This window comes from Mastomys coucha, unplaced genomic scaffold, assembly GCF_008632895.1.
Source record: "Mastomys coucha isolate ucsf_1 unplaced genomic scaffold, UCSF_Mcou_1 pScaffold21, whole genome shotgun sequence".
NCBI lineage: Eukaryota > Metazoa > Chordata > Mammalia > Rodentia > Muridae > Mastomys > Mastomys coucha.
In genome coordinates this window covers 74,498,103-74,525,956 of record NW_022196904.1, presented here as the reverse complement: position 1 = coordinate 74,525,956, position 27,854 = coordinate 74,498,103, and the positions used below count along the sequence as shown (strand labels likewise).

General features: G+C 44.2%; 1 protein-coding gene and 1 long non-coding RNA gene across 3 annotated transcripts in view; one reads left to right on the top strand and one right to left on the bottom strand.

The window, feature by feature from the left end:
* Positions 1-17,732, bottom strand: part of Ctxnd1 (cortexin domain containing 1) — a 48,547-nt gene extending 30,815 nt beyond the window's left edge. The window contains exon 1 of the mRNA XM_031387233.1: positions 17,507-17,732. The gene's annotated coding sequence lies outside the window, so the exon portion shown is untranslated. The remainder of the gene's footprint in view (positions 1-17,506) is intronic.
* On the top strand, positions 7,712-9,409 carry LOC116102526. Of its 2 annotated transcripts, XR_004123213.1 has the most exons (4): positions 7,712-7,772; positions 8,450-8,625; positions 8,940-9,042; positions 9,134-9,409. It is a non-coding gene; the product is annotated as an uncharacterized LOC116102526 (long non-coding RNA). The 2 variants fall into 2 exon arrangements; XR_004123212.1 differs by lacking the exon at positions 8,940-9,042.
* Positions 17,733-27,854: the final 10,122 nt, after the last annotated feature.

The following is a 27,854-nucleotide window of genomic DNA, read 5'->3' as shown; positions in this document are numbered from 1 at the left end:
ACACTGGATACCCGTAGCCCTTCAGAACCCACAGGGCTTGTTCATGGCTTCTAAGTGGCCAGGAATGAAATGACCATCACAGCTCCTTGCTGCCTTCTCTGTCCACATGACCAGAGAAAAATGGATCTTCAGAACAGGGGTGGTCTTCCTGGGGACAAGCTGAGTGAGCCTGAGTCATGTGGGCAGATCAGGTGTGTTGTAGTGAGGGACGGGATCCTTGTATTCAAGGCAGAAGCCAAAAAACAAAGAAAATATCCCCCTCATTAGAGTGCACTGCACACCTCATGTGGGGAGGTTTGGGGAAATATAAGGATTATGGAAAACTGACATTTTGTAGGCTGCTCCTCTGAGATGAGGGCATTTAAGATGAAATGTTGAAAGCAAATCATTACTAGTGTGTTGTCTTAATCTAAGAAATGCATTAAGTCAGCGGGACAGTTAGAGTCAAGGGTGTTAGACAGAGAATTAGGGCAGGAGTAGAGTCAGGGACACAGAGAGATGGAGCCACGACTTATGCAAATTATGGAAAAATAAACACCACCATTGCATCCTCTGATGCTTTGGAAAATCACTAATGTCAAAATGTCACTGTGTCACAGGCTGCCAAGGCTGCTCCTCAGTACTCCATAGTACACTTTTGTTCTAGCAATTTTTGAACACACATCTGCTAAGGTCCTTTCCTTACTTCTTAGCCATGGCCCAAGAGGGAACCACAGGGAGATGCTGAGAGCCTTAGATGGGGGCCTGTCCTCAGTGTTTGAGCTCTGTCCTTCAGTGGCTGTGTGACTTCAGATAGACTCTATAATTTCTCTGTGCTATTCATCTGGGGATCTTCTTTCTGTGTTCTCAGCTGCTCTTGGATTTCGGCTGGAGGAAGCAGGGATGGGGAGGGGGGAACTCTAGAATTGGCTGGGCTGTGCAGGCATAAGGTATCTCTCCTAAGCTAAGTAGATGGAGAAGCCAGTATATGGGTCTCCTCTGCTCTTACCCTATTAGACTCTAGCAAGGACCCAGAAGGTTTACCAAGACCTATAACCCTCGAAAACAAATTTCTTCCTTTCAGTATGCAAAGTGCCATCTCAGTCAAACTATGGGCAAGGTACAGGAATGATGTACCCTGAGCCAAGAACCATCATATACCTGGGCCCTGGTGGAGACACTTGTCAGCACACTGGCCTGCTTAGTTCAGAATCACACAAGAAACTCACCCTAAATCACACTCATTTGCATAGCCTAATTGTGGGTTTGACGGACTGGGGCAGAAGGCATGCTGGGAGTGGCCTAACAAGACTGCTGAAAGCTTCAGGGGAAATCAAGTCCCAATTTCCATTTTCAGCCTGGCTTCTCTCTTGAGGAGGCTCAACCACACTGGAGTGTTCCTGGATATTGTCATGGCTCTGTAAAGTCCTCACTGCATGGTTAAGACAGGAAACCTTTCCCCTGACTTCTCAACAAAGTATGAATGTCTTACCTCCTCTTCTCAACTGGCTCATGTATGGCTCTGTTCCTTGCCAACTGGGCAGTCTGGAGTGTATCTTTATCCCTTTGAACCTCAGCTTGCTCTTCTGATAAATGGGATAGATGATAATGTGCTCACAAGGTGGTGGTGAGGACCAAGCTAGGCTGATGCCTGTCAGGCCAGTGGCTGTGTACCTGGCTCAGAGCAAACACAGCACTGCACACTCAGGCACTCAGGCAGCAGCCCACTTTTGTCCGGAGCTGCCCAGAAGTCCACAGGTTTAGATTGTTACATAACATGTCCTATAACAGCATGTATACTCGATGCCCCCTGAGCGTTGCTTCCCACAGAGTAGGGCATTGAGATCACACCTCTGCACTAGGGATTCCCACAGCATGGTATATGACAGGGAGCAGATGACAACCCATGGTCAAATCTGCTTTACAGTCCAGGATGTAGGAACAGTGTCTGGATCTTAAAATGGTTAGAAACCAGTGAAAATCCATGAAATGTATGAGTCTTACAAAAATTCCATTTCTACGTTCATGGGTAGTTGGATATAGCCATACATCTTGACCTACAAGCATCCGTGGTTGCTCTGTCAACTGATGAATAGCTGTGAAAGACCAAAGGGGAGACAAGTTTTGAAGTATTTTCATTCTGGCCCATTAAAGAACATTATGTCAATTCCTCTTAGAGGTTCCAAGAGATCCAATTTAGCTCTTTTACAATAAGCATTTCCTAAATGAGTGAGCATATCTTTTTTGTCTTCCAAGTCATAAGTTGGCACTCTGATCAGATAGAGATGCCAGGCAAGTTGCTGAGGGTCCTCCTTTCTCCCTCACTTACCTTCGACATGGCTGTCTCAGCCCTGTGCTATGCTTTCTGGATCTGCTCTACTAAGTTCTTATGTTCTAGGTTTCTGAGTCTAGAGTCCTCTGTATCTAGCTTATTTTCTTCAGTCTTTTACCACCCGTTTCTTTCTCCTACATCCACTATCAGACAAAGCATCTCAACCAGCAGCTTGCTTCACAGAGCCAAGTTCAGGCTCTCTGGCTTCTGACTCCTGATCTGTGTGAAGCGCCCTGCAGGCCACTGCCCTGCCCCACTGTTCCTCAGTATGCTGATTTTTCATACCAGTCTTATTCCTGGTCTATCCTCATTGCCAGCCAGAGTCTGTAGGCCTGTCTTTGTTTCTATTTTCTCCAGAAGCCTGCCTTTGTGGGTCTCACTAAAAAGGCACATAGTAAGGTAGTGTGGCTTAAGATCCAACCCCCTACTTGCATGAGCCTCTCTAAACTCTTAGAAGGCATACACTGAAAGAGTGTGTTTATATGGTCCCCTATTTTAGCAAGATTTCCAGAAATTAAGTACAGTGGCTGCAGTTTGAGAACCACAGCCAATATGGCAGCACTCTGACTCTGGGCTTGTATCTGCAGATCCTTGAGAATCTGCGTTTGGGGAATCGGGGTATAGAGAGGCTGAACTGGGGCTGACATCACGTGGATTTAATGACATATATTTATTTAGTCCAAGATGGCTTTTGCATAATGAGCTCATTTGTAACAAGGTTTCATAGGGTATTTGATGGTGAGGAGCACTTGAGCTCTGGATTTTCTGCTAGTTAACTATTTTAGGAACACATTCTCTTTGCTGTTGTATGCTCAGAAACTTATCGACAGGCCCTGATTCCTTAATTAAATGCAGGCTAGTTTGTGCTTAGAGACCTGCCAGTGTCTAATGTTGTTTTCTGCCCTTCACATATCCCCATGAATTTCCTTCCTCCCACTTACTCCTCGTGCTTGCTGGGATGCCCCACTTGAACTTGTTGCCTCTTCTTGCTCTTCTTCCTTGAACTGAAGTGGCTCAATCATCTGTGAAACTTTTATTAACTTCGTGTTATTTCAATATGAAATACTAACTTCCAGGAAGACAAGAGGCAGTTCATCCGGTCTCACAGTGGCATGGACACTGCAGACAACTGGCAAATGAATGTCATCAATTCATAGAGTCGTTAAGATTCATCGTGCCTGAGAAAATTGGAAATGTCTCAAAGGCTGCCAGTCTGATCATGAGAGAGCATTGACAGGATTTCATCACAGACATCCCATGACAATGTAAGTTATGAACTTAATTTCTTTGTGAGCCTAGTCAATAAATTATGATCAATTGTGTAAGAAGACTGGCAATATTTGTATTTTCTATAGAAATGACTATATAAATGTAATTAAGATGTCAATAGTAGATCAAAGATCAGCCAAAATATGTTCTACAATGTCATGGAAGTGAAGTATCTGGCTAGCTCAGCTGATAGAGCATGAGATTCTGAAAATATCACAGAAGTAGCTTTAACAGTTACCTGTTTAAAAATGATTCTTAGGAGCTTGAGAGAAGGCTCAGTGGTTAAGGGTGCATACTGTTTATAGAGGCCCCCAAGTTCAGCTCTCAGAACCCATATCAGGCAGCTCCCAACCATCTGTAACTCTAGTTCCAGGATATCTAAAACCCTCTTCTGGCTTCCATTGGTCATGCATGTAGACACATGCACATGCAGACACATCAACACAGATAATGAACCATAAGAAAAGATGTTCATTTTTCATAGATTTTGTGAGGTCTTTGATATATTTTTCCTTTTACAAACAAAGCCAAAACCAAGCCATTTTATTATTTGTAATTTTCTGTGACTTTTCTCCTTCCAAATACTTGCTTTTGTACTTACTTTTGTTTCATTATTACAAGACTTCCAAACTGCATAAAATTCAGGAGCCATAAACCCTGCATCTGCTTCTGTACTTTCTGTCTAAAGGAGATCAGGTTTCTATTTTTCTATCCCTTCCTCCTTCCCCCTCCTCCTCCCCCTCCTCCTTCTTCTCCTTCTCCTCTTCTTCCTCCTCCTCTTCTTCCTCCTCCTCTTCCTCCTTGTCCTCCTTCCTCTCTCTCACTCTCTCTCCTTCTCTTTCCCCCCCTCCTTCCCTCTCCCTCTCTCCTTTTCTTTCCCACCCTCCTTTTCTCCTTCCCTTCCTCCTTCATCTCTCTTCTTTCCTTCATTCCTTCCCTCTCTCTCTCCCTCCTTCCCTCCTTTCCTCCTCTCTTTTTCTTCTCTTCCCCCTTCCTCCCTCTCCTCTCCCTCTCTTTCCCTGCTCTCCCCCTCCTTTCTTCCCTCCCCTTTCCCCCTCTTTCACTCTCTAGTTTGGCAATCTTTATCATCATCCCCTTTGGGAATGTGGCTCATGTCTGCTATTAAACTGCTATGAAAGCTTATACTACTTATTCACTTGCACACCCATCTCATTACTGCTGGTAGCACCACCCCATCCCCAAACCCTAGCTCTTAGCAGCTTAGTCAGTTCCAATCCATCCTGTAAACTTGAGTTTCTACCATCTGGAAGTCCTGAGAACTTTCCAGACATGCTGTTAAGGAGAACAGGATATTAGAAGCTAATTTGTCTAACTGATTCATTGATAAGAGCTCTTGAAGATGCATCTGCTTATTGGAGACACTCTGTTCAAGATATAAGAATCAGGAGCAAATGCCACTTAAAGTGAAAATAAATCCAATGAATAAAGGCATATACAGAAGTTCCTGTCACTTGGAGATAACAGGGCAGCAGTATGACTCTCCTTCCAGGCTCTTGGGTCTCTAGGGACCTGGAGTATCTCCCAGGACAGCTTGGCTTCTTGTTTTCTCATGTTGTTCTATCAGGTCCTGAAGTAGTACACTAGGACTTTTCATCCTACAGAGACATATGTGGTACCCCAAAAGATGCCAAAACTCTGAAGATATGGTCACTCATCCACCAATCCTAAACCTGGCTGTGAGCTCTGCTCTTTATCTTCCACACACTGCCCTCTCCAGACCTTTCAAGAGAAGACTTAAGAGGAGAGCTGTGTGATCCTTCATATAAAAAAGAGACAGAAGCCAGTATCAGCTGAGACTAGGACTAGGAGATGGGGCTGGGGCTGAAAATGCCTGTGGGGTAACTGATAATCTTGAGTCAGGGCAGGAGGAACATCAGAAGGACATCTCTGGAGGAAGCTTCCCACTAAGTAGTGATCCCATTCTGTGAGAATGAGTTTGGTTTAGATAGGGGGAGCCAGCAGAAAACACTTTCCAATTTTCCATATCCAAATTTCCGAAGAGCAGTGTGCCTCTAGGTGCAAAGATCTGCCTTTCCTCTGCCCCCCGCCCCGTTCCTCTCCTCCCTTACCCTTCTCACGGGTTACTTTTCTAATGCCCTAAATTCTTAAACACAATATGGGTTTTCCCACTTTTAGGTCTTGCTCAATGGACCCTTCTGCCTTAAGACCTCAGGAAATCTTTCCAATCTAAATGGAAGACTCCCTTTTGGGTTAATTACGATGTTCAAAGAAGAAAAGGCTTTAGCAGCTATGGAGGTAGCAACCCTGTACTTCATCCTCTCTGCTTTGGTAGAAGTTGGTTCTCTGTACCTATGCAGGATAAGGCCATTCTGCCTCTCTACACTCTCCCATTGGACAGAGTTGAATAAACTGTAGAGTCATAGGTGCTGATGCCGAGTGTCCTTGTCTGGAAGAAGAGCCTGTTGTTGGCTTTCCCTTTCCACCCACTATACCACAATGGTAACATGCTGTTAGCCAAATCTGTGAGTCCTGATGGTCAGTGCGTTCTGAAAACGACACAAGGCCAGGCCTCTTCCAGGCTGTCTGTCTAAAGCAGGTTGGAGAAGGAGGAGCAGAAATGCCAAAGTCAATGTCTTCCCTTCCCACGATCAAGGAAGGCAGATGCGCAGAATGCCCTTTCCTCTGTCAGGCTCCCCTGTTGGAAACACTATTATGTCCATATCCCACTTCTTCATTCCAGTGTTACCCTGGTGAGGTAGGCAGGACAGGAAGGAGATGAGGAAACAGAGGTTTACAGCGGCTGATCACTACATCTATTCATATGTCATGCTGTGCAGGCTGTGAAGACCTGGGGCATCTAAAGAGACACAGGTACACCTGTACCTGCTTGATAGCAACTCTGAGAGGCTGTCTAGAAGGAGCTCCTGTACCCTAGATGTCCTTCATTGTGCTTTCAGGCTGCGATGACAACTTAGAATCTCTGAAGTACACAGCACCCCCTGTTCCACAATGAGGAAGCAGGTCCACTGAACCAGGGCAAGAGGATTTTTATTTCTTTTATTTTTCCCTCTCCTGGTGCTATGGATTGAACCAAGACCTTATGCATGCTATGCAATCATTCCACCACTGAGTTATATCCTCAGGCCTTCACTTTTGAAGTCAGGCAGGCTCTTGCCATGCAGCTTAGATTGGCTTAGAACTTGTTAAATAACCCAGCCTGGCCTTTAACTATTTTTCTGCTTTTATCTCTGAAGTATTCCATATCTATCTGAGAGTAGGGGTTAATGGAAAGGTTTCGGGATTTGGACACTGTGAGACAAGGACGAGAAGCCAACCTAAAGCTCCATTTGAGTCCCCATCCACACAGAAGAGAGAGTTTGTATATTTCTGTACTGGAGTATCACCAAGTTTAAAAGTCTGCAGCACCTTCAGCTCACTAATCAATTTCCATTGAGTACCTAAACCAAAGGGCACAACATGGTGTCTCTTCATGTTGATCTGAACAAAGTTATATGATGTTCTCATTTGAATGTGCTGACTATTGGATCATTGCACACGATACTTGATGTTTTTGCTTTTGGAAAATAGTCTGGCTATGCCGGGGCTGCAGTTTGGAGCAGAAATGCAATGTCAAAACTGAGCTACCAGCCTGTGGGTCTGTTCTCCAGTGTTCCCCATTCTCTGTCCCTCACACTCTTCTGCTCCTGACATCATAGCACTTGCCTGACTTCCAGAGACATCTGACTTTGCCACCTCATGAACATGTGCATTTCAAGGAGCAAGCTTGGGATGAAAGCCTTTACTTTCCTGAGAGTTCAGGAACCTTGGATTCATGAGATTTGCTGGACACCTGCATGAGCTGTAGCTTCTACCTGCCACTTGTCAGAATCCTCTTCCTTCAGGAAGGTGATGCCAAGTATGCCTGTTGTCTTCCCTAACCTGACACTCAGAACAGACAGATGCCAGTCGATGTTGGCTTGGTGGAAGGTGCTCCAGGGGCTCTTGTATGGACTGCAGAATGGGGGGTGTTATAAACCATTCCAGGTTGACAAACCCAAGCTATGGGCCCTGAACCTGGGGTTCAATGTGTCCATCACATGATGGCTATTTCAGTGTGTACTGGGGCATCTGGAGATTCTATTTGCCAACTGTCACTTTGGAACAATCTCTAAGATAGAAGGAGGATATGGGCGACCACTTGGGGTGAATGGTGAGCGGTGGGGTTGAGTACTGCACTGGCAGAATCTTCACAGGCTGGTACACCCAGGATGCATATATGCCTTCCACAATTGGCCAGAGTTACTCTCCAGGAGCTAGCCCAGTAGGGTTCTTTGCTATTCTCATCTTTCTTCCCGGCTTTTCTATGAAATTTAGATACAGATCCCCTCCTCTTGTACTGTTGATAACTGTCCTGAATTAGGTCGGGGACTGGGGCTGGGGACTGGAGGCTTGGGGTTGCACCCACCCCACAACCAGTTGGTGAGTCCTCTCATCTCTTATGAATAATAATCTTGACACTCCATCTCTGGGATTGACAGCCTGGTTGGAGTAGGTAACATAATGAGTGTTTTATCTGAGTGGAAAGAGTTGGTTGTCAGTGTTTAGGTCAGGGTAGTGGCTGTTAGAGGAGCCTGGCACTTAGGACTGTCCGAAGGGTAAATTAGTGTGGCTCTTCTGAAGTTCCTATGTCTGCTCCTAGCTACTTGCTCCTCTTTCATCCCTATCTCCACCTCCTAGTCACCAAGGGTGTGGGAAATTGGAAAATCAATCCTGCATCTATTCATTACAGTTCCCTGCTAGGAGTCCTTGAAATGCCTGCCTACTTTTAGCTGAACATAATGCAGTTGTGCTCAGCCTCTACCAACACCTTCTTTCTCCTGAGTTCAGCAAGCAAGCTTCTGAGGCTGAGATGGAAGCCAGAGGACGTAGGTAATATCCAAGCTCCAGGCAGCAGCAGGATGGATCAGAGTCAGTAGGAGCTACAGCGATTCTTGTAACCACTCTTGACAAACCAAGTCCAGGTTGGTTGAAAGAGGCTGGGTCAATGGTCACCTGCTTCTCAGGTAAGCCTCTGCTCAGGCAATCTGGGACACTTGCTCGTGTGCACAACAGTTGGAGAGGTCTTAGTTTCAGGATTGGTAAAGCACTGCCCTACTGACCTTCTGGTGGTAGCTTTTCCTTCCAGTCAGCGAAGATGGGCTCACACCAAATCTAATGGGTGGGACCAAGGTGTCAATAGTTCCGACTACAGGCATGAGGGCAACCCAGATGCCACTCTCTGAGGCTGGAGCCAAGGAAAGACAAATGATTAGAAATTGCTCTCTGGGAAATTTCCTGGCAATGCTGTTGCCATGGGTCAGCTGGGTCTTTTCCAAAGGGAAGGAAGCATCTCCCAAGCCAGCCAGATACTTCAAGACTTTCACATGCTATTCCACTAGTATCTCAGAAGCCTCTACCTAACCTGGAATAGAGATATCAGGGTAAGGCAGTGGGGATAGAACCAAGCCTTGGGTTTTAAGATATGGCCCCGTAACTGATCAGCAAACAGTGCTGGAATGACCTCTTTTACAGTTTGCCCTCTAGGATTCTAGGATGCTTACGTCTGATGACCAGAGTGCTCACCTCCGAAAGTCAGAGTGAAGGTGCAGGCACGGTGGCAATGTGGCAAGAACCCTCCAGAGATGACTATGCCTACCAGCTGTCATCAAACTCCTTCCACAGGAGCTGACATTTCTCCATGCCACAGCACCAAGCCCTCTATACTCTGTCTCCAGGCAGCCTCACCAAGCATCTTGCCCTTGACAATCTGTTTACCTCAAGTCTAAAATAAGTAAAATTTCCAATGAGTTTGTCCTGGTTATGTTTAAATAACAATGAGAATGATCTTGACTTTAGGAGGTGACTGGACTCTGCTGGTGGCTGGACTGTGTGATGTGGCGTGTGGTGGTTGTAGTTGGCATCTTGGAGAGGGACCTTTACTCACAGCCCCAGTCCCTGGCCTTGGGAAACCTACAGCCTGGGGTTCTTCAGGTATAACTTTATGTGATCCCACATGGTGGCTCCAGGGCAGTTGATATGACAGATCAAATGTCATAAAGCAACTGTCTCAAGATAGATCAGAAAAAAGTGTCATGGCCTTTGCTTCCTCAGCCCTGAAGGTCACATAACATCATTTTTGATTGCTTTTGCCCACTGAGGTGTCCTCCAAGGCCCTCTCAGTGTCTGAGGGAGGGGGATAGACTGGTTTACCTCGTGATAACTGACTGCACAAAAGTCACACTGGCCGTAGTCCTTTTTACCCCTACTCTCCCCATCTGAAACACTATGCCTGACTCTGTGGCCCATATCCCACCTCCTATATAGAACCTTCTCCAGGAGCCTCCAGAGCCTTTCCAGGTTATGTTACAGGATGCATAGGTCTCAGTGCTTATGAACAGTTTCATTTGCTTCCTTTTCCTATAACCCATTATTTTCTAAATATAAAACCATCACAAAGATACAGAGAAGTAGCAAAAACTGGAAATACTTAGTATTCCTTAGTAGGAAATAATAAGATACTGGTCAGGGGTCTTCTATTGGGTAACTGATTTTGCACTTAGTGATAGAGTATACGTTTAACCTCATAAGACTGTGCTCAGCTCCCAGCACCATCAACAAACTACAACAACCACAAAATATAACTAGTAAATGCTTACTGTGAATTCATAGGATGCAACTATGCAAGTTCTTGTTCCCCTAAAGGAACATGTCTATAACTTCAAACTTCATTTTACATAAAGATGGAAACACACACACACACACACACACACACACACACACACACCAGTCCTAAAATAAAGACAGACTCCCTCTCTACTTATTGAAATTGGAGCAGTCCTGGGTTTTACTACACAGTGGCAACTGTTAAAAGAGACAATGGCATCTAAGTTAGCAGCCCTGTGGTTTCTCTCCAGATCCATGTCTTGTCTTCATCCTATGATTTTCTAGGCAGGAGCAATGAAAATTGAGGCTGCATCAGCTGGACTGAGAAGCCCTGGATATGGTCACAGTTGACAACTGATGGTGTCATGGCTTTTGTGGAAAGCAGAAAATTAGCAAATGCCCTTTCAAAGTCTCCTGTTGGAGCTAACATGGATGTGTGTATTCATAAGAGGAAAGAGGACACTTGCTTTTCTATAAGATGTTGAGCTATAGATATTGGATGATATGGAGTTTAGGTCAAGCAAGTGTGAAACAGTGATGCATGTGCCCAAGCCCAGTCAGTGACCCTCATACCTGAGGCTTGAAAGTTCTATCAGTTTGTTCAAAATGTTCATTGTTGATACTACACCAGGATTTTCTGTCCTAGGGAGATCTGGATTAGGTCCTGAATGAAGTTTACAATGAGCCTTCTGTGTGATTATTTAGGTGTCACTCTCCTGTTTCTGCATGATAAGGTGCACTCTTATAATTAGGATAGTTTGCCAAACACATTTCCCTACGACTACTGTGAGGTAAGCATGATGCTGGATTAGTTCTCTCTAAGCTGCTCTTAAGGTTTAGGAAACCATATTCCTGCCTCTATTTCATCCTGGAGAAGAGGGAGCTCCTAGCAGCAGGGGGGGTATTATGTGCTCATTCACCGGAACATGGAGTTAGGATCTAAAGCCATGTCAGGGGAGTTTGACAACAGAGGCTCCTGTGCATCTCCAGGATAATTACTCATATGGTTCTGAAATGGGTCAATATGCCAAATGGGTCTTGGCAACTAGATCTTTTTTCTTACCATCTTTACAATATCTTAGAACAATGTCCATATAAGGAAGCTCTCTCAGACCCCTGTACCCGGTTGAAACTTCTGAGGGCCTTTCAGAGGCATGCTTCTTGTTGAGGGTTAAGTTGGGGGTAAAGCTTTTGGCTGGTGATTTCTAAAGGAGGCAAAAATCCCCTCCTTGGCACCACAGGTTGGAATGCCCACTTCCAATTGTGAAGTAAAGGGACCTAGGGAGAGTGGCAGAGTAGCAGGACTCAAATCCTTCCTCTTCAACAAGAGTGGGAAATCCTGTATCTTTCTCAGATAAAAATCTCAGCTATCAGGGAAATCGCTGAAGAAGAAAATGAATTCTCAGAGTGCTGGATTTCAGTGGGCATGTATATTGATTAACGATGATGTCCTTGTTCACTTGAATATGTGGCTGCCGGGGAGAGCATGACTTTCATTGCTCTGCTTGCTAAAAGTGGCAGCTTCCCTCCATTCTTCTGCAGAGCTGAGAATGAATATGTTAATATTGTAACTGGGACACAGGGAAGGGGACACACACTTTGCTGGTGACTGAACAATTCTGCTATAGAGTTGATACCAGTGGAATGGAACTCCTTTCCTGGGAGTTTGGCCCAGAATATCTATTTGTCAAATCAATTGGCCCAGTGAAGACAAGGGCCCCTCTGAGACTTCAGTTAATAAGAGAGGGCAATGCTGTTTTCCAGGCATGGGGTCATCTTGGAAGATGAAGGCCATGCTGTTAATGAGGGTCTGGCTGGCAGGTCTACCTAGCCCTTCAGAATCCCAGAGGTCCCTATTCTCATGCACAAAGCCTCCTTGCTATGCCAGTATGCTGTCTGCCTTCTCAGAGTGCAAACATTCCAAGCCTTAAGTCTCATTCTCTCTGGTGTCTTAGATATATAGATAACACATAATTTAACATAGACAGTCCAGGGTGGACACCGACACACCCCTATCAATCCAAGCAGAAGATCATCAAATACTCTATAGTGGGTGTGTCTGTCTCAGGTCACATGGACATGGTGGACTATATAGGGGCACATTTTGTAAGATGCTCATTTGGCTTGGGAGAAGCAAGGATGTTGGGAAGGAAGGGCCAATGCTTTCAGAAGTTTCACCTTCATATTGCTCCCCTGGCTGGAAACTTCTGACTGCTTCCCATCAATCATGGTACCCATCTAGGGATCATTTCTCAAGCCAACTCTAGGCAACTCTTGAGGATTTCAAGGCCTCATTCAGTACTATGATCAATTAGTAACACCGGCTCTAGACATATGGAGGTATAACAAACATGAAGCATTTATTTACAGTCTTGTAGAATATAAAAAGTTCCATTTGAGCTAAGGAGAACCTGAATTACCAACAAGAAAGAGGTATGATGATTATATGTAGTATCAGGTCATTTGGTAGTTGTCAATCTCCAGATGACAAACACATGCCATCATGCCCACAGAGCATGAAAATTCATGTCTAAGGAAAGGTCATTGGACTTCATTCACCTTGACTCTTGCAGGCTGGATTGTAGAAGCGGCAGCACAATTATTGCATTTCTAACCTGTTCCAACCTCTGGGGGCACCTCAGGGTCCCTTCCCATCATTCTGTCCCAAGGGCAAAGAAGTCCTTGGGATTCTAATGGGGCCAACTACTAGAAGTCAGATCTTTTAGAAACAGAATATGAAACTCCCTAAAGGTCAGAGCAAAAACTCTATATGAAAGCAAAATGTTGTTGGGGCCATTTGCTGACTACCCAGGGTCATATCTCCTGTCACTAGTAGGTTTCAGTAGAAACATCTAAGAAGTTCAAGTCTAAGTGGCTAAGTGCCTTTTTACTTCATTCCTCTGCCTGGGCCTGTCCTTGCCAAGTGAGACATTTCAGTCTTTCTATAAATATGTGTAACTATTATGAGTCAGTTAAGAGCAAAACAAAGACCTTTTAAAATTCTAAAAACTCTTAAATGCCAAGGTTGGGGCTAGGCCTTGAGGAGTGGCCCAGGGAGGCTCTTGCCCCACTCTTAATCTAGTCCTGGGGTACCTTGTCTAGCATTGCTCCAGGAATGGACCTAAGTGGATTGGCAAGGGGATGAAGAAAAGAAAGACAAGTAGACACGTAGACAGAAAACTGGGATCACGGAAGAGGTGGTCTCAGCTCTCTGCTAGAGAAACTGCAGCACTACAGAAGTGCAGCATGCTTATTGTGCAGAGTTTGACATGGAGGCAGGGTTTATGGTATACAGTTGGATCAAGGAGACTGGTTTAACTAATCTTGGTAGAAGTAGTTTCTGTAGCAAAGCAGTCTTCAGGCTATAAATATCCGGGCAGGGTGGGGCAGTGGGGGAAGCCATTGAGTCTGTCTTCTGCACTCAATATCGGCATCCACGTCTGAGGAAAGCTTTGCCATTTCCCTATAAGCCTCACCTTTGTTGCTGGGAAGATTTGACATTTTCCCATGGGTCTGATACCCTGCCTATGTCAATATCACATTCACAGGGATTCACTCACTCAGGGCTTCTTCTGTTCTCCACCCTAGGGTGAAGTTCAAAAGCAGTCCTGGGCAAGGAACAGGTAAGATACTATAAGTGAGGATGCAGGTAAAGGTTGCATGATCTCTGGTGGATGCTCATTTGTGTAGAGTGTCTGTGGCTATGGTGATCCCTTATAAGTCCATGGCTCAATAAAAAAAAATAATAATAATAAGTCCATGGCTCTAGGGGGATTCGAGAGTAAGTCTCCCAACCCTAGTTCTTCTACTCTGTGACACCACCACCTCTCTACATTACTTTAGGAATGACTTTCTCAAGGACACTTTTACCTGGAATGGCTCAAGACAATGTAATCAAGGGAACACATCAAGGGGTCCTTTAGGGAATGTCTACCACAGAAGTCTGTGAAAACACAGGATCAGACTATAGGAGGGACCGACCAGGAAGAATTGGTTCTAAGCACTGTGTGTCAATCTCCTGTCATGCTCTTGGCTTATTCACATAAAGTACCAATTCCAATTCCAGTTCCAGTTCCTACATCACCCCAGCAAGGAAGGCAGTATTTCCCTATAGAGACTGAGTCCTAGAGGCAGAGAGGAACTTCCAGGGAATATTAGGTAAGTTGTGACCAATAAGAAAAGGTTCTATCCATTGGCACCAAACATGAAAAAAGACTTCATACAATGGAGTCTTCAGAAAGTAGAAGCGGTTATCAGCATGAAATGCAACTCCATGATTTTTGAGTGTTACCTATCAGAGATATTTTTTTTTTCTTTAAGCAACTTCAGGCAATGAGTACAGCTCAGGGAAGAAGGGTGTCATCTTCAAATGTCTTCATACCACTTTGCAACCCAAGTTCTCTCATCCTCAATCAACCTTGATTAATTGAGATAGTTCCTCTAATTATCTGTTTCCTCATGAGAAAATGAAGATAAAAATGTGATCCTGAGGGCTGGGGAGATAGCTTGGTGTCTGCTTAAAACATAAAAACCCATGTAAAAGCTGGGCATAGTGGCTCATGCCTGTAATCCTAGTATGGAAGGCAGAGACAGGAGTGTCTCTGGGTCGCCCTGGCCATCTGGTCTAGAAGTATCATGTGAGAGATCCTCTTTTAATGAATGAGGTAAAGAATGGTTGAGGAAGACAATGTAGAATTCTGAACTCCACATGCACCCCACTACCCATATGCATTCTTGTACATGCATGAACATATACACACATAGACTCCACTACTCATATACATACATAAAATGTTACTGTGAAAGTTATATGAATGCACATACAAAATACTTAACATATGACAGATACTTAATAAGAGCAACTGACTTGGTATTGATTATTCTGGGGCTTAATAAATAAGGGAACCAGAAAGGTCACTTGCTTAATGTCATCTGATTAGTTATAGAGCCAGGACTAAACTCTGACCAGACTCCCTCATACACATACCCATGAGCCTTTCCTCTAAGGAGTCCAGGATAACTGACTTTTCACAGCACCCATCCTGAGTCAGCAAGAAACACAGATTCCCATTTGCCAACTCTCTGATGGGAGTAGGTAAGAATGGCACATTAGGAATATTTCCTTCCAAAGCAAATGCTAAAACATGTCACTTCCAAGAACAAACTTCAGCCACTTTAAACACTCAGAAATGTGGAGTAACTCCAGAACCTTCGATGCCCAAATTCAGAGCCAGTATGCTTTTTTTTTTTTTTTTTCACATTTGAACTTATTAGAAGCATTAACCTCAGAGACTTGGAACCCTGTCAGCTTTATAAACAGTGTTCCTTCTACTGTGGCCAGGCAGGATAATGTAAGGACATTTTCCTTGATGTCATTTCAGTTTCCATTTAAGTCTTGGAAATAGTGTTGAATTTGAGCCATACTGTATGTAGACTGCCACAGGGATGCCGATTTTGAGACTATGCTGTGAGATCGAGCCCTTGTAGTGTAAATATTTGTCAAAGAAAGATTAACTAGTGAGGCAATATATTCAGGATGATTGCATCTTTCATTAACCCGGTAAGGAAACAGGCTGGAAAGATACACAGTTTGCTAAATCACAGTAAGCAGCCGTTGAATTTCTAGTTATTTTTTTCAGGCACATACATGGGTGCTTTTCACCAATGCATACATATCCCTTTTCCACTCTATCCTTGTTTATATCAGACTTACATTTTTTTCCTGTAACATCCTAAAAGTTGCTATAATTTTTCCACATGTAGGTGAATTCAGAACCATAGCTCATGCATTCATTACCTGCATTTTCCTCAGAAATAATAAATGGCATTATAGGAAAAGTGATTAGGGAATTAATCCCTTGGAACCAGCGTATCTTAATGCAAAGGTACATAGAATACGTGACTAGCTTCCTCGCAGTCCCTTGCTTGGGCAAATGTAAGGCCGTTCGCTTCAGAGTACTTTCTTAAAGTGGGGGTTTGCTTGCACACCCTCATGTGTTCTCAAAGCTGGTGCAATACTGATACTGTGAGCTACCTCCAAAAATATAACCTTTACCAAAGTCCAATTTGCAAGTCACACCCGAAGTCTTGGTGTTCGGCTTTATGATTGCCTAAACCTACTTTGCAGAAGACCATGAATTGTAACGAATCCGATTGTTACAGCCCTGCTCAGGAAACAGCTTGCAGAGGGTAAGGGAAACCCAGGGACCGTGATGCTGGACAACATACTTGGGCGGGCAGGGGTGTAGCAAGATTGCAGAGATTATAGTGTCGGGCCAAAAGCTTAGATCCTCTGGCTGGGATTTAGGAGGTCAGGGAAATCCCAGAGGATGTGGGGGTAGAACCTCCAAGCTGGTGCAGAAGTGGTTACAAGGGAACCTCTCCCAGGAAGGCAGCAGGGATGAGTGAGGCTTCGTTTCTGGATATATAGTCATGTCTTGAGAGATCACTGTGACATGAGTGCAGCCAGTGAGAAGATTCATAACCTTAGACAGAGACTTCCCATTCCAGAACTTTCCCCTTGGGCAAAAAGACTATTATCAAATTTAGCACGATAACACAGTTTTCACAGAGTCGCCGGGAACACTGATGTGGGGACAAATATTGAAAACTTGAGTTAGGCTTTTCACAGAGATCAGGACAAAAATCCTACTGAGACTTGACATTTCTTTAGAAAGACTTCCACCGACAGAACTTTCCCCAGAAGTCCCATCAATCATGACCTTCATCAACTACACTGATGAGAATGTCTCTGTTGCTGACAGTCACAAGCACATGGTATTTGCGGCCCTGAACTTGACAAGAGGGAATTGGTAACTTTGATTCAGTTTCAACACCCACTCTTTTGAATTCCTTAAAGGTCAATGGAGGAGGCTCTCCCAAGGGAAAGTAATGAATCTGAACCCAGATTTAGCAGCTCCTGGGTGTTGAGACCCGAGTACCCCAAGGCAGCTGTTTGCTGCAAAGCATAGCCTTGTGCCATTTCCATCCCAAGCGCTTCATTTACCGGCCTCTCAGAACTGGCCCTCCTGGTTAACAGCTAAGGTATTAGGCACTGGGCTGCCAAGGGGTCCTAGTGTCAAGTCCTCTCAGGTCTCCTAGTGGCCAAGGCTTGTCCAGGCCAGGCCCGCTGCTTTTGCAGATCCCGCTCCTGCTACCTGGGACGATCACCCTCAGGGGGGAACGGTGCTGCGCCCCCACCCCGCTGGAAGGATGCTCCCGGTGATGCTCCTGCAGTCTTACCTGGCCAAGCGAGTCCGATGCGCTCCGGGACCTAAACGGGCCAGCCCCCCAGCTCCGGAAGCCGGTGGCTCAAGCGCTGCGGTGCTTCCCCGGTGGCTCCAGGCAGGCTCCGGGCGCGCGCTCCCCAGGTCCGACTTGGAGCAGCCGGACTGCGGCTGAGTCAGCGCCCGGCGGCGGCGCGGTGAGCCCCGGGCAGCCGCTAAGAGCGGCTGTGAGCAGAGCTGAGGCCGTCCTGGCATTTTAAAGGCGAGACTTGGACGCTGTTCAAGCGGAAACGCAGGGAGAAACTTCGGCCCTCCGGTGCAGAGCCGCCTGCTCCAGGAGGGCGCCCAGGCTCTGCAAAAGTGTCTCTGAAAGGCAGAAAAGCAAAAACCAGACCCCCAAACCACGAGGCTTCCCATTCTTAGATATTCCCATTCAAGTTAGAGATCAGACTAGGAGGCCAGTTTGGAAAGTGCTAGATGCAATTAGGCAAGAGAAAGAAGAAGACAATAAAGTCTAAGTTATTGAACCTGTGTCTTGGCATGTGTAATGGGTTTAAGCTGGAAACCAGGAGGAAAACAATAGCAGTTTGCAGGGATACGGTTGTGTTAGAAAAATCGAAAGTAAAGACAACAGTTACATAGAAGTTTCCCACAATGAGCTAGTCATGAGATAAACACAACAAACTCACAGTGTTATTGTCAGTAATGTGGATGATAAATCCTCTTCTCATCAATAAGGCAATCATAAATATCTGGAAATATAAATTCACTGTTATAGTAGTCTTGTTCCGGGCTTTTTGAGGTCCATTAAGTGAAAGCTATTTCTTTTTGGTAAAAGAATGAAATCTACCTCTGCCTTTGGGTGGAGATCTACCATCCCAAGCTATCCAAAGCAGGAGAATCGATCCAGGGTCTGTCCCAGTCAGTTGCCTAGTAGAGCCCACCTCTCAGGAAGGCCAGTTCACTATAAGGCATGCTAAGGAAATTGGAGGAATGATTAGAGACGTTAGTGAGATACTACACTTGTCCTTTTTAGAGAGCCTTCTTTGGGAGTTGCTTGGGGAGTCATAGCTGTGCCATGTGGTCTGCTAAGGTTTGCTTTACTGAGTTAGAACTCAGAAAACCTCATTTCCATAATTTCTTCTTTCTTTCTCTTTCTCTTGGATACTGGCCAAAGCTGGGGCGTGCTTTAACCCCTTGCTGTGTCGCTGTTTGTCCACTATTTGTTCTCTTACAAATAACATGGCTTTCTCTTTTCCTCTTCTCTATCTTCTTGTTCCAAAGCAGCTGTTTGTATTTATAGCCTACTTGTTATGTTTTTTTTTAACTCAAATGAAACTGTTCTTAAGCTTCTTTCTAAGTGACTATTTATTTATTTATTTATTTTTATTAATGGTACTAAAAGCCCCGAGAGAGGGTCCAAATCCCCCCCCCAAAAAAAAACTTACACCATACTGGGGACCCTTTTATTTTTGATTGGAGGAACTGAGGACTTTGACTCTATTAGGACACAAGCTTTATTCTTGGATAAGAAAAGGAAGCTGTAACCTAACCAAATCCTCTGTGCATTTCCAGCATAATCATCATCAAATTCCAAATAGAATTTTCTTTGTAAATTGACATGGTGATTTTAGAGCTCAGTTGGGAAAAGAGAACAATCAACAAAATGGGGACAAAGAAGAGGCTGTGAAGCAGTCCTGCTGGATACTGCAGTGGAGTGATGTGATGTGGTATGTTACTGCTTCAGGAATGTTTTACAGGCAGGAGCAAATCTCACTGCAAGTCTATGAAACAGATAAGGGCACTGCAGCCATTCACAGATAAGTAACGGAAGTAGCTATCCAAGGTTGCATAGGTAGAAAAGAGAGGCCAGGTTCTGATGCCTGTGGAATCTGTGCACTTGTGTTAGTTACAGTCCTTAGTTCCACTACAAAGTAACAGTGATTACAGTGGCGTGACACTGCTCACCAGCCCTGGAGCAAGATAGGCTGCCCCAAGTACAAATGCAAGGAATAGTTCAGGGCTGCAGGTGGTACCTCAGTGAGTGGAACAAATGGACTTTTAAAGTAACTGATATTGGAATAACTGTAGTCAAAATCACAAGGTAGGACTAGGCTTTCCATGTAGTTCCCTAGACCAGAATAGATTACAGATCACTCAAATGCTGAATGTAAAATCGTGAAGCAGAATAATGAATGTATAGGCATTTGCCATGAACTTCGGGTTCTTAAAGCCTTTTTTTTTTAAAATTGTTATTGGATATTTTATTTACATTTCAAATGTTATCCCTTTTCCCAGTTTTACCCCCTCCTGGAAATCCCCTATCCCATCCCCCCTCTCCCTGCTTCTATGAGTGTGATCCTCCACCCACCCACCCACTCCCACCTCCCCACCCTCAATTCCCCTACACTGGGGCATCTATGGGGCCTTCATAGGACCAAGGACCTCTCCTCCCATTGATGCATGACAAGGCCATCCTCTGCTACATATAAAGCTGGAGCCATGTATACTCCTTGGTTGGTGGCTTAGTACCTGGGAGCTCTGGGGGCTCTGGTTGGTTGATATTGTTGTTCTTCCTCTGAGTCTGAAAGCCTTTCTAATACATCATAGAACCATAAAGAAAAATGCTTATAGATATAAGCATTAAAAATCCAAATGACGCTGGGCGCACACCTTTAATCCCAGCACTTGGGAGGCAGAGGCAGGCGGATTTCTGATTTCGAGGCCAGCCTGGTCTACAGAGTGAGTTCCAGGACAGCCAAGGCTACACAGAGAAACCCTGTCTCGAAAAACCAAAAAAAAAAAAAAAAAAAAAAAAAAAAAAAAAAAAAAGCTTAAATGAGAAAAAAAAAATCCAAATGATGTTTATGTTAAAAGGCATAGGAAACAGAATTGAAGAAAAAGCTGGAAAAATATTTACTATACATGTGACAGGGGGTTGCTAAATTTAATTTTGAAAGCAAAACATTGGTTTTATTTATTTTTATTTTATTTTCCTCAAGATCTCACTGGGCAATGCAGGCTGGCTTGGAACTTGCTGACTACTTGAGGCTATCCTTGAAATTGTTATTCTCCTGTTTCAGCCTCCAGCCTGCTAGGATAACAGACATGAGTGGTGGTCCTATATCTTCTCTGATATTCCTAGTAGGATAACACTTTAATATAATTTACAAAGGGCATAAAATCATTAAATCAAGAGAGTATTAACCCCCCAGAACAAGGACTAGAAGTGAGCAGGAGTCAGTTTCCAACAGAACTTAAATAACAAAGCAAAACAACCATTTTCTCTGGTGATGCAATAAATACAAATAGGAAAACATGGTCTTTAAGCAAAGCTAGAAAGATTTAAAATATTGACAATATCCAGTGCTAATAAAAGGTTTGGATAAATTAGCCTACATTTTTGAGAATGTAAGTTAGTACAGTATTTCTAGAAAGCAGTTTGTGAAAAACACCAAATTGAGCACTCATTCTTCATAATAATAAGCCAAGCAAATACATTTTCAGGTGTTTTCCTAAGAATATTATTTCATAGGCCTGTAGACACAGCTCTGTGATTAAGAGCATTTGCTGCTCTTGAAGAGGACCCTGTTTCCCAGCACCCATATGGCGACTCATAAACTGTCAGTAACTCCAAGTCCAGGGGATCTGTTTCCTTTTCCTGGCCTCTCTGTTACCTTTATACACATGGTACACATGAAAGCAAAACACTCATAAACAGAAAATATAAATAAATTAATTAAAAGAAGTCATTTACCATTAGATGAAACATACCAAGAATGTTTATTGTTTTACAAAAATAATTTATAATAGTGAAAAAACTGGACACAATCTACATGCCTAGATACAAGAACTAGTTAAAAGAGTTAAGTAAGAATGTACATTGAGACTTTAAATTCATATAATATGACTTTAAACATCTTCTGGGCATTTGTTCGTCAAAACAAAATAAAGAATTGCTCAGTGAGTAGGAAGATGCATCTAGCTCCTCCCTTTTTAAGAAAATAGGACAGAGAGTTAAGCAATATGTTAGCTTAAAAAAGTATTGCTGTCACTGTCAGCTCTGAGGCTTCTCCCTCCAACTCTTTGTCTCTCCTCTGCACACTATCAGTTCATCTCTCTGTAATTTCATCCCAGCTTTTATTCCTCTCCAATTTATAAAATTGGGCAGCACGTAGAGCTTTGTGTAACAGACCTAGTCACCTTAAGAAATTAATTCTGTTGGATTCAACTTTAAAGATATCACTCTCTCTCTCTTGGCTTTACAAACCCAAGTTGGAGCATATACACATAGGTAAGGCACCAGTTAGGATACGTTGCATGTACTATATAACAAGGAAACCTCAATTCTCAGCACCTGGAAACAAATATCCACCCATGATTCACGCTGTACATCTATGATGGTTTGGGTGTGCATTGGCCTCATATGGGTATCATAACATGGGACTTCAGGATAGAGAAGCAGTTTATATCATCAGTGCTTTGGTTTCATGGGAGAGGCAAGGATGGATGTGGCCAACTACAGCCTGGCTCCTAAAGGTCAAAAAGTTGTTATCAGAGCAAGTCACGTGGCCAAGGAAGAAAATTATAAACTTCCAAGAAAGCAAAACAGCCCCAAACACCCAAGACACTGGGGCCAAGGGTTTGACTTGTGATAGCCAATTGACCACCATAGCTATTGATGGAACAGTTGCTTTTACCACATTCCTACATGGCTACATTTTTAAAAGTGAAGGACTGGAGAAGATGGCCTAGTTGGTAAATTACTTGCTGTGTAAGCATAAATTCCTGAGTTCATATCCCTAGTAAAAATAAAAAAGATTCCCAGTTAAACATAAAAAAGCAGGGCATGGCTATCTGCTCCTGTAATCCCAGCCTTGGAGAGGAGGAGATGGGAGGATTCCCAGAGCTTGCTGTCCATCCGGTCTATCTGCAACAGTTGGCTTCAGATTCAGTGAAAAGGTCTGTCTCAAAGGATAAAGTGAAAACCAGTAAAAAGACACTGATATTGACCTCTGGTATCCATATGTACCTGTCCACACATGCACACACATATAGAGTGAGAGCAAGAGAGATGAGGATATGGATGGAGGGGAAGAGGGAGAAGAATAGAAAAATTAAGAAGGAAAAGAGTAGGAGGAAAAGGAGAAGGAGGAGGAGGAGGAGGAGGAGGAGGAGGAGGAGGAGGAGGAGGAGGAGGAGGAGGAGGAGGAGGACATTGGGTAGCCATTTGTATAAATTTTGACCACAGTGATCATGAAGATAGGACTCTGGTTGGAATGTGGGTCTTGGAGTTAGATATCCTTGGCTATTCTTGCCCTGTAACTAACTGGATAGATAGCCAGTTGCCAAGACAGAGTATTTACCATATTCTCAGTCACAAAGCAGAAGCAGTTCTTGTAGGATTGGTGGAGAGATCAAATTTGACACCAAAAAATAAGCCAGTAAACAGTGTTGCAGGGTGGGCTCAGACTTTATTGGTAAACTTTATAAAAAGGAAGCCTGTTTCTCCTCTGTGCCAACTACAAACAAACAGTAATTTCTTGCAAAGCAATGTCCAATATTTCTATGAGCTATTTAAGTAAGTAATTATTTTTGCTTCGTGTACAACCTATTTTGAAGTATGTGTCCATAGGATGGCTGGATCAGGCTGAGAGGTGTGTGTCCATAGGATGGCTGCATCAGGCTGAGAGGTGTGTGTCCATAGGATGGCTGGATCAGGCTGAGAGGTGTGTGTCCATAGGATGGCTGGATCAGGCTGAGAGGTGTGTGTCCATAGGATGGCTAGATCAGGCTGAGAGGTATGTGTCCATAGGATGGCTGGATCAGGCTGAGAAGTATATGCTTCATCTCACCTAGTTGTTAGAAATCCATCTCTAGCTATAGAATTTTCTCTCATTGTCAAAGTTCAAAATGAAGTCATCTTTCACAGATTACTTAGGTCTCAGTCTTGGCTTTAACTGGGTAAGTTAGCACTGGAGCCGGCTTCTGTGGTAGCAGACCTTTGTGGCACTGACTTGAAAGTGCTAAATTGGGTATCAACGTTACTTTAGTATAGACCTTTCTTATTTGCTTGGCCCTTATCATGACTTCAGCTTGTACCCTAGGAATACATTCAAAGCCCAGAATTGGGGTCCATGGGCTCCTCATATCTTTACAAATATCAAATGCAACAAGTGTCATGTGCATGACAAAGTCATACAGTAGGCATGCTCTTTTAGCTTCCTGACTTCTAACTCCTGTTGAAGGGGCTGTTTGTTATCATAGCAAAACCAAACCTAGCTTAACCTGACTACTATCCTGGACAGTGTGTCTTTTTCAACTTGTGTTGTAAGTTTCACAAGGATCAAGTTGGGGGAAAATAAGTGTCTAAACCTTATGGTACTCATATACACTGGGAATTCTGATTATGACAAGATGCAATGGGTATTGCTTGATGTGGTCAGCAAAAGGGTAGCTCCACAGAAGTATTAAAGGCAGCCTGCATATTTTCCCAAGGGCCAGCAGGAATTTTCAGGTTATGTGTGTATATATATCACAGTCTACTGTGGCCAAGGCTAGCCAAGAACTCACTGTATAGCTGAGAGTGTCTTAAACTTGTGATTCTTTTGATCTACCTTCCAAGTGCTGGGATTACAGGCATGTGCTACCAGGCCCAGTTTATGTGGTGCTTTGGATCAAAGCCAGGGTTTTTATAAATGCTAGACCAGCATGCTACCAACCGAGCTGATCTCCAGCCCCTTAGGAATCTTGCTAGCCATTTTAAACTATTGACAGCACAAAATCCGTATTTACCCTACATGAACTATTAATACAGTCATGGGGGAGGGTTTACCCTACATGAACTGCCAATGCTGCAGACGAAGAGTCCCTTGCTGCCACTCCAGGGTAGGTGTTATGTTCTCAAGCATAGTCATCGTTTCAAAGAGGTTGTGTGGAATTTCAGCTTTGGCATGGGTTTGGCTACTGTTTTCTGGGTTTCTTCCAAGTGGCAGGGTCCTGACTTCCTGTCCCTGTAGAAAGGCAGTTGGGTGCCTATGCTTCCAATCTACCCCAACCTTGTAGCTACAAGGGGAGCATATTCAGTGAGACCACTCTGCCAAATGTAATGCAATTCGGGAAGACAATGCCACCCTGCCTCCAGACCTGGAGTCCTTTCCAGTGTTCTCTCTCTCTTCCTCTGTGCTTCATGCCTCTCCTATGAATACAATTTAAAGGCTTCCACAAATTCAGTCTTCCACAGAGCAAAAGATATTCCCTTTAGTGCCTATGTCAAGGAACACCATTGCTTTGCACAGAGGTCAACAGTGGCTTTCACCACATTCTAAATTGTTTAGAGTATCTTAAAATATCTCCAGATCTTTTTCTAACCTCTTCTCTGACACCCCTCCCTCATTCATGCTTCTGCACTCCTGACAGTTTGTAAGCAATTTCCCCATACTACACTTTGTTCTACTCTCTGTGACGTCTACCCAGCCTGCTCCCTTCCTCACTCAAATGATTTGTGACTCCCATGACGGTTCTCTTTTACACAGTCATTCTCTTCCACCTGTTCCCATTTCATTTGCCTTGCTTCACAGAATTTTCTTGCTCTCCTGTCATGTGACATGCTTGCTGATTCACCCCTGTTCTGTCTGCTCATTAGCTGGTAAACTTATAAGGCAGAAATACTAGTTTGATTCTGTATCATTGGGGGCTTGTCTGAGTTGAGAGCATAAAAGTCCAGATGCTGTTTTCCAAGGATGAATGAGGTTCCTACTCCTAGGAAAGCTTAGCCTTGGATTTCTCTCTTGTTTGGCCTTGTTGGAGCACAGATCAGATACAAAGAGAAAGGATGAGACACCCATCTCAGAAAAGAGCTCTAGTTTCTAGCTCAGGAGCGGCTTGGTGGCTACACATTAGGTAATCTTCCACCCATGCATGGCTTTGGGCCAATCACTTGCTGTTTTGGTCTCATTTTTTTTGCACTGTACTGGGGTTGAGGCAGTTCTGAGAGCTTCCAGTTAGTGCTGACTTTCCTTTCTTTATCCCTGGATGGGAGGAGGAGGCAGCTTTTGAGGGAAGCTTTGGCAAATTCCCAGCTGTTGGCTGTTGTTTAGCTCAAGGTGCTGTTTATGCCTCTGTTCTGGGCTCCCTGCCTCTGCCGATGACACAGCATGGCCATTGTAGGGTCAGCTCCTCCTCCTGTCCATTCTGTGGGCTTCAGGGCCACAGCATCCTGGCTGATTCATGTTGTTATTCTCAGAAGGCAAGACAGCAGAGAAAGGCAGACATTGGTGACAGCCCATCCTTCCTCTTTGCATTTTGGGAGAGCTGATGTATGATCCAGCCTGAAAAGGAGACAATCAAGGGAAAAAGATGACTGCTGCCTGCTGGACCAGACTTATTTGTTCAGTGCTCACTCCTACACATTCTGGGCACATCAACTATCAGCATACAGGACAGAAGAGTGGGTAACAAATTGTACCTGTTTTGCAGTTGACAAAATAGAGGCAGAAAGCAGCATACTCCAGGTCTTAAGACTTCAGTTCCAAGTCCCATAACCTGTGTTCTAGTCTTCCAAGTCCTTGCCTGATAGTTTCTGCTTACATCTACCTGGTACTCTGTCACACAGAAATGCAAAGTGTTATTGAGTAGCCAAGTAGCACCTTCCCTTGGCTAATACCTCCCTAGGTTCTGTCAAGCCATGGACTCAGAATACTTAGCTATTGAGGAAAAACTCCAGAACATAACTGCTTTCAGTCCCTAAGAGCCAATAGTTCAGGGGAGGGAGAAAGACCCAATAAGAGGAGCTCCATCAAGGCAGACATCAGCCTAGAAACTCTCTTCCCTTATACTTAAAAAGGGCACAAATTCTGTTTCTACTTGCTTGAAAACTTGTGACTACACCATGAAGAGGAGGAGCAGAGTGTGAGGGAGAGGGCATGGTGTGGGGAGTACCCCATTTACCAATCCTTTGTTACCTTATCAAGAAGATGGGTTCTTAGCACATGGGATGTGGGATGTATGTATGTTGGACTTCAATCTTGGGGAGAGAGAAGAGAACTGAAGGTTCAAGAGGAATGAATTATTTTACCTGATAAAAAGATATGAATGCAGTCAGGAGAACGGCAGGGAGAGGAAAGGGAAGCAGAGGCAGAGAACAAGCTTAGAAATGATTCAGAGCTGAGTTCTGAAGATTTCAGAGTTATGACTGGAGTAGCACAGAAAGAACTCTGGAGAGAGTCGAGACAGTGGCGTTTGGGGCAAAGGGAGGTGAGGAGAGAGAGACTTGATGTGATGTGAGCAGGCTTTCAGGCATGCCATATTGCACACACACACACACACACACACACACACACACACACACACACACACACCCCACCCCTGCAGAGATAATCATCTGTCAAAGTCTAGTTTGCCGTGGACAGTTTGTAGGATCTACTCAGGAGATCTCACTGTGCCAGTGAGTGAAGGTCACTGGGGCCAAGGGCCTCCAGGGCCATGCAAAGCCAAATGTGAAAACCTGGTAATTGTCATGAATTCTTAAGTTTGCTCTGCTACTTGCTTAAGAGCATGGCATCTCTATACTCTTCCCTCAGAGTCTCAGGCTTCCTATCTATAATGAAGATAAAATAATATCTCCATTTTAGGTGTGTTGTGAGGGTTAAACTGTTCAAAAAAAGAAAGAAAAAAAAAGCTCTTCTATTCAGATGGAAATGAAAAGGCAGGCGACAGTGTTGACAGCCTATGGGCTGGATTTCTAACCCACAGCTTCTAAGCTAGGTTTTGAGAATGAAAGGCTTATGCCCCTAGGCTTTCAAATTTGGAGATTTATAGCTCAGAGTACTTAAGTCAGACACTTATTGCTTTAGGCTTTGAATAACTATGGCGCAGCACTCAGAAGCTAGTATACGAGTACGTAGCTGCTGGTGTCATGGCTCTCAGCTCTTAGCCTCCGCAGATGTCTGGAAGCTTTCCACTAGCTGGCACCTGTGATTCTTCTACTTGGCTCTGTGTAGTGTTTCCCACAGTCCTACCTTTGTGCCCATTGGTGCCTGCTCAGCACCCTTGCAGTCTTTGTCATCTCTGTAGCCATCTCTCCTCGACTGAGTGAGCCAAGGGCTTAAAATCCTCATGCATCCTCAGGGCCTTACAGCAGTAGAAATCATTCTCTCAGAGTCATGTACTTGTGGTCATCTGAGCTGTAAGACCCAGGGATTTGCTTGTTCTTTGTGCAACCAGTTTAGTTCATTCTACCTGTGATAAACACTAAAGATAAAATATAAATATACAAGACCATTCCAGAGAAGATTTAGTGAAGGTTGCTGTTATAACACAGCAGGGCTAATGAAGACGAAGAAAGCCTGTACTGACCCAAAGAG